The sequence below is a fragment of the Gossypium arboreum genome, chromosome 3 (assembly GCF_025698485.1).
Source record: "Gossypium arboreum isolate Shixiya-1 chromosome 3, ASM2569848v2, whole genome shotgun sequence".
NCBI lineage: Eukaryota > Viridiplantae > Streptophyta > Magnoliopsida > Malvales > Malvaceae > Gossypium > Gossypium arboreum.
In genome coordinates this window covers 117559668-117567126 of record NC_069072.1, presented here as the reverse complement: position 1 = coordinate 117567126, position 7459 = coordinate 117559668, and the positions used below count along the sequence as shown (strand labels likewise).

At 39.0% G+C, this 7459-nt stretch overlaps 1 non-coding gene across 1 annotated transcript; it reads left to right on the top strand.

Moving 5' to 3' along the window:
- Positions 1-6743: 6743 nt before the first annotated feature.
- Positions 6744-6849, top strand: LOC128290866 (small nucleolar RNA R71). Its single transcript, XR_008280648.1, has one exon. It is a non-coding gene; the product is annotated as a small nucleolar RNA R71 (small nucleolar RNA).
- Positions 6850-7459: the final 610 nt, after the last annotated feature.

Sequence of the window (7459 nt, the reverse complement as noted above, 5' to 3'; positions counted from 1 at the left end):
GCTTAACTTGAATCAATATCCTAGAATATCAAGACAAGAACTAAGAACACATAATTAAGAACAAGTCAAATATTTATCATACAATTCAGAAAATAATAACAAGATTCGTCTTAGGTTTCATTCCCCTTAGGTATTTAGGGAATTTAGTTCATAAGTAAAAAGGAAAACATCTCAGGAGAATAATGAATACAAAACATAAAGAAAACCCAAAACTCCTGAAGGGAAATTGAGGGGAGATCTTTAGTCTTGATGGTGAATCCGGCTTTTGAGATGGATCAATCAGCTTTTCTTGAGCAGTTTCCTGCCTCCTTCTCTGTGTGTCCTCTTTCCTCCTCCTCTAGGGTGTGTTTATAAACTTTGGAATGCTTAAGAACCCTCAAAATTGGCCTTTTTCAAATTGGACTAAACTTGGGCTCGGCAGGGACACGCCCATGTGACATGCCCGTGTGCTATTACTTTAGGCCATGCTCGAGCCTGTTAGGTAGGCACGGGCGTGTGGTCCACCCGTGTGAGTCATGCTTCAATTCTGCCAAATTGACACGACCGTGTGGTCTGCCCGTGTGAGGAAGTCCAGGCCGTGTTGATTTCGTAAGTTAGCCCATTTTTTCTGTTTTTGGCTCATTTCTCGTTCCTTTCGTTCTCCTATACTCGCCTAAGTATAAAACATGAAATTAAGGCATTAGGAGAACCGAATTCACCAATTCTAAGGAAAAATCATCCATAAAACGTGTTAAGCATGGGGTAAAAATATGTATAAATTACGGTTTATCAAATTGTCCTCAAGCAAAATCCTCAACTAATAATCAGAATAAATTCTTCTCAACTTATAATCTCTATCGAAAATATCTCAAACTAATTCATGAGTAGTCGTACATTGAGAATTCAACTAAAAGAACATTAGAGCTTCAAACATTCCAAGTTGAGTATTTAATCATGCAGAACTTAGGCATCTCCCTTTATCTAAGTGGTTACCTCGATTTGAAATCTCACAGAGTTTAACATCCTCAATAAAGATTCATTCAAATCACTCGAGGTGTTTAAGGACAATAAATGAAGCACTCAATAGTCAATAATAAAAAGTCATTACCATAGGTTTGCATGAAAATCAAATCTCCACCACTATAAATTTAGATGAAACATCAATCAAATGGTCTTTAAAGGGTTGTAACGAGGCTGGGTTAGGGGGTGTGGTCACAAGCTGAAAGAAAAGGTTATAATCAAGATCGAATTGAAAAATCACTTAACCAGAAAAAGATTTAATCATCACTTGCGTACAACAGAGCTTCTTCTCAGAATATGGAATTTAAATACTTAAGCTCAAAAACAAAATATTACTATTAATGTGTATACACTTTTTTTTAAGAACAAGTCAAGTAACATAGACTAACTATTAAGAACAAGACATAGCTGAGCAACTATTTCAATTCGAATCTCGACAAAACTAGAGATCAAATTAATTTAGGGGATTTCAACAATAATGAGTTAAGGGTTAATATTAAGGGTAATACAAGAAATGACTTGTTAGCTCAACGGGGTTTACTAAGGGTTAATCGTGGAGGTAGGCTTTTCATGGTATGAGCGGGTTAATCCTAAGTGCTTTTATCATCTTGACATATCAAATTAAATAGTGTGGTCTTGACATGCATAATCAAGCAAGTTCTAGAATAACAATTCAATATTGACGCACTCATAATGAAAGTGAGCATGAATTATGCATAATAGATGCTCTAAAGGCTCAAAATCTCACAAAAATTATGGCTTTTTGATGTTTAAACTTGTGGATTTCAATTCAAGATAATACCTAAACTTGGGAAAACAACTTAAAATTTTAAATTCTTAAAAATCAACTTATCATGCTTAATTCTCTAATGTCTTAAAGTTTAAATAATCAATGCATGAATGTCTATGTTTTAAGTTAAGATATATCAATAAAAATCATAAATTACTCAAAATTTATCTTAAACATGATATGAGAGCTTTTCAAGAGAACAAGGCAAACATTCAGGGATTTTTCTGATATAAAAATGAATACCCCCTACACTTAAGATGTACATTGCCCTCAATGTACAAAGATAGATATATAGAAATAAAAATAAGATAGGGAGAGAAGTGAAACTTCTTGAGTGATGAATGAATTTCCTTGAACTAGAGTTTTGAAGAATAATCGGTGTGAGGGTGGAGGAGGATACTCCGGCGGTTGTAGAGGTTCATTAGTCCATAAGTCCTGCGCCAAAAGAATATTATATCTAAAGTTGGTTATGGTCGTGGTCGAGCAAGACATGGCAGTCGTGGAGAACCTTTCCCAGTGGAGTTTTGAGTCCTTGAGTAATAATGAGCTTTGGAGCTCTTTATAACTGTGATAGAATCAGGAACTCTTTTAGGAAATATATAAGGAAGGGTAAGTACTTAATATGAATTAGCCAAAATTAAAAATTCTAAAATAATGATTATAAGTCCTAATAAAAATAAGGTGAAAGAAAAATAAAAAGTAGTCTGAAAATAAAATAAAAGTAAAAACATAAAATAATAAATAAACTTTTTTAAACATCTTCATCGCTAAATGGTTCGCGAGGTGGGAGTGGTGATGAGATGTGGAAGTGCTGAAAAATCTGGTGTAGTGTAGCATAAATGTGATCAAAGCGCTGAAAACATTGCTGCTCGAATCGAGTTAGGTGCTCAGCGATGTCAGCGTCTGAAGCTGCCACATGAACTGGACGAGAGGATGGTGGTGGCTGAGACGGCGGGTCCTCGTGACATGGAGAGACATCATCAGTAATGTCCTCGGGGGCCTCCTCCTCGGTAGATTGGGCGAGACGATATTGGGGAGTGTAGGTTCCTTGGCTCTTTTCGATCATCCTCATGCTTAACATGCTCGAGATGTATTGTGGAAACATCTAGCCAATGAGAGTCAAGGATGATTCTTGGGCTGTGGTGTTGAGGAGCCCGAAGTGTCACACCAGTCGCATCACATAGGGGCCAATGGAGATGGCCCTCTTCCTATGCCGCTCCGTCTGATGCTGAATGGCGAAGGTAATGAAATAAGCAAGATTTATGACGTGCCCGTGCGACATACACCATAGAAAGTAGGCATCGTGAGTGTTGACGACGCCAGTGCTCGCTCTCTTTTCGGTTAACGTGTGAGCCAAAATGGCGTCTAAGTACCTTAGAGAGGGAGGGAGAGCCGATGCCTTGGAGCGGCTAGGATTGTAGGAGGCAGTGCCGGGGGCGAGGGCGTCCCAGCACTTCGAAGGAGAACGATGGATGTGGCGGTTGAGAGCATGTAAGTCATTCTCCTCTTTGAACTCTTCCGGAATATAAGCCCATTACAGTACTGAATTCTAGGACGCTTAGCTGGCAGACTAATACACCTAGGTGAAATTAGACCGTGTCGAGATCATCGTAGTTTGTCATTACAATCTGAAGATGAAACATTAAGCATAGTTCCATTGTGAGCTCGAGATATGTGGGCCCGATGATCCCAAGGAAAAGCTCCGAAGGGTCGTGCTTAAGAGGGCCCAAATCGTATCAGGCAATTGAACTTGTTCTACTGTAGCCCAGTCGATGCAGCAGCCTGCAATTAAAGGTCAGGCCCGGAGTATTTGGAAAAGTTCTTCTTGGGGCCCGATGGAGAATCGCAGGAAAGGGTGGCGAATTTTCATGGTGGGACCTGAAGAAGATGACGCTCCCTTCCTTTTCTTTGAAGCAGGGACGGCGACCTTTTTACCACGTGAAGACGACATTGTATACCTGCAATATAAAACAGAATAATAGTAGGTAAACAAATTTGTAAAGGAAAAAGCCATGAATTTGAACTAACAATGTCAGCCAAAACTATTAATACAAACCAAACTTAACCGAAATAATCAATTTTATAGCATAATTTTGTGACATTAGCATGGTAATAACATGAGAATAAGCATAGTAATGGCATGGGTATGACAATAGAATGAGGCTTTCCTAATAACTTGATTCAACATAAACTAAGAATGCAAATTAAATGATAGAATAATGAGCACAATGAAAGTAAAATGAGAAAAATGAAGATTATTTTGATAATAAGCATTAGAAATAAGTAAAATAGAAGTGAAAAAAGTAAACAAACGCTAAGGGAGAGAGATTAGGCGCCAAAAATAGAGTGGGAAGCGGCGCATGGGCATGGCAGGGAGGCCGTGTGGACTTGTAGCGACTAGGGTTAAAGATTTTGAGTGAGGAAAATAATGAATAGTGCAGGGTATTTATAGATTTTGGGGCACACGGCCATAAAACAAGCCCATGTTCCCCAATTTTTGCCTGTGTGATTCGCGAATTTTCAATTTAGGCGCGTCTGAAAATTGGCCCACGCCTGTGTTTCTTGGGCCTGTGGGTACACACGGTTGTGTCACGTGACTGTGTCTGTCTTTTTTCGTTTCTCTTACGCCCGTGTTAATTTAACAGGTTTGACCACGGTTTCCAGGTACAGGCGTATCGCACGCCCGTGTTGTTTTGGTAGGTTCGCCCACGGCCATGTCGCACGGCCATGGTGATTTATCATAGCTCGTGTTGGAGAAGTATTTGCCCTATTTTCACACGGCCTAAGGCACGCCCGTGTGCTAGGGCATGTCTGTGTGGGAAACTTGTATTCAAGAGCTCCGTTAGTAAGTTAGGTGTTGAACACTAAAATTTAAAGAAGTTACTACAGTTAGTACTCAGGTTGCCTCTCGAGAAGCACTTATTTATAGTCTAAGCTCGACTTACCTCTCCATTGAATTGTCATGGTGGTTCGAGGATTCTATACTCGTCATTCCTACTTTGAATCTCATCAAAATAAGGTTTTAGGCGGGTATTGTTTACCTTAAAAGTGCCGAACTTAGGATGATTTACCTCGACTGTACTGAATGGGAAAATGCTAAGTACCGTAGGAGGGATTTCTTCATTCGGTTTGGTAGTGACAATGTGAGGATCTGCGGCATCTAATAAAACTTTATCTCCAACCTTAAGTTAATTTGGAAAGGTATTGAGCTCATCCTTTCGTAGTTTTGGTTTATCGTGTGTTCTTGGTTTATGTGTCCTCCATTCATCTAGCTCCTCGATTTGTAGCATTCGTTCTTCATGAATAGGTCCTCTACTATTGCTTGAGAATGCATCACGTACTTCCTTCATCCTACTCATGTACTTCTTTCAGCCTCATTTCCTGCAAAGTAGGTTGCATCATATTTTCAGTTTTAGTAGAATGGTTTAGACAACCACCTTCAATTTCTGATGTGTTGCCAAAATTGTGAGCTTGAAATGTGATTGTTTCGTCTCCTACACGAAGTGTGAGTTCACCTGTGCCAACATCAATAATCATTTTAGCAGTTGCTAAAAATGGCCTTGCTAAAATCAAAGGAGTGTTGCTATCCTCTTCTATGTCTAGAATAATGAAGTCAACGGGAAATATAAATTTATCGATTTTAAGTAGCACATCTTCAATAATACCCCTAGGAAATCTTATAGTTTTATCTGCTAATTGAATGCTCATCCTAGTCTGTTTGGGTTTCCCAAGACCTAATTGTTTGAATATTTTGTAGGGCATGACGTTAATACTAGCCCCTAAATCAACTAATGCATTATTAACATCTAAACTACCAATTAAGCAAGGAATCGTAAAACTCCCTGGATCTTTTAGTTTGTTGGGTAGTTTATTCTGTAGAATAGCCGAGGAAACTGCGTTTAGCTCCACATGCGAAGCATTGTCCAACTTTCACTTATTTGCTAAAAGCTCATTTAAGAATTTCATTGTGTTTGGCATCTGCGATAGAGCTTCAATAAACGGTAAGTTAATATGTAATTTTTTTAAGAGTTTAAGGAATTTACCAAATTGTTCATTTGAGTGGTCTTTCCTTGTCGCATTAGGGTATGGCATACGAGGGTTGTATTCTGTACTTACCGATTTCTGTTCATTGTGGTCTACCTCACATTTTCCTTTGCTTATATTAGTTTCTTGCCTTGGTTTTGGTTCAAGTGTGACTAACCCTTCCTCATCTTGACTAGTAATCGCGTTAAGTTGCTCCCTTGGGTTAGATTCTGTGTTGCTTGGCAAGCTACCTTGTGGTCGTTCAGAAATAAACTTGGCAAGCTGTCCAATCTGAGTTTCGAGCCCTTGGATCGATGCTTGTTGATTCTCAAGTTCTGTCTCAGTATTCTGAAAATGAGTTTTTGACACCAATATAAACTTTGAAAGCATGTCTTCAAGGTTCGACTTCTTTCCCTATTGGTAGGGTGGTTGTTGGTAGCCTAGAGGTGGTCTCTGATTTCCTTGGCCTCCCCATGAGAAATTTGGGTGGTTCCTCCAACCTGCATTGTAAGTGTTACTGTATGGATTGTTTTGAGATCGAAGATTATTACCCATGTAATTTAACTGCTCGTTCTCCATGTTGTCGCCATAATGTTGGTATTCTGAATTACTTGATCCGCCTCCACTTGCTTCGCACTGCATTACTGGGTGAACCTGTGAAGAACTAAGAAAACCATCAATTTTTTTATTCAAGAGTTCTACCTGATTAGAGAGCATGGTGACCGAATCGACGTTATAAACACCAGCTATTTTCGTTGGCTTTGTCCTCATGACTTGCCACTGATAGTTATTCAGTGACATCTCCTCTATAAACTCATAAGCATTTTCATGTGTTTTATTATTGATGGTTCTGCCAGCAGCTGCGTCAACCATTTGTCTTGTCGAGGGGTTCACACCATTGTAGAATGTTTGAACCTGCAACCATAGAGGTAATCCATAGTGAGGACACCAGCGCAGTAGGTCCTTGTATCTCTCCCATGCATCGTAAAGAGTTTCTAAGTCCATATGCACAAACGAAGAGATATCATTACGTAATTTGGCTATTTTAGCCGGCAAAAAATATTTTAATAAAAATTATTCGATTATTTGTTCCCAAGTAGTAATTGACCCTTGTGGTAACGAGTTCAACCACTGTTTAGCTTTGTTCCTCAATGAAAAAGGGAATAACCGAAGACGAATGGCATCGTCAGAAACGCCATTAATTTTAAATGTATCACAGAATTCCAGGAAATTTTCCAAGTGAGTGTTTGGATCCTCATCCTACAAACCATCAAACTGAACAAATTGTTGTATCATTTGAATAGTATTAGGTTTTAGTTCAAAATTGTTCGCAGTAATAGCAGGCCTAACTATACTTGACTTAGTTCTTGTTAAAGTAGGTTTAGTATAATCATACATAGTACGAGGAGCAGGATTCTGATTTGCTAGTTCAGGGGGTATCGTAGGAGGTAGCTGATTGTCTTGATTTTCAGCCATCTCCTCGGTTGGGGTTTGAATATCGTCCTCTTGCTCATTCTCTGTGTATCTTAAGCTTCACCTTATTTCTCTTTGGTTTCTGTGAACTGTGCGATTAATTTCTTCGTCAAAAAGTAGTGGTCCTGAGGGGTTTCGTCTAGTCATAAACTATAAAAACCCGTTAAGAGAAAG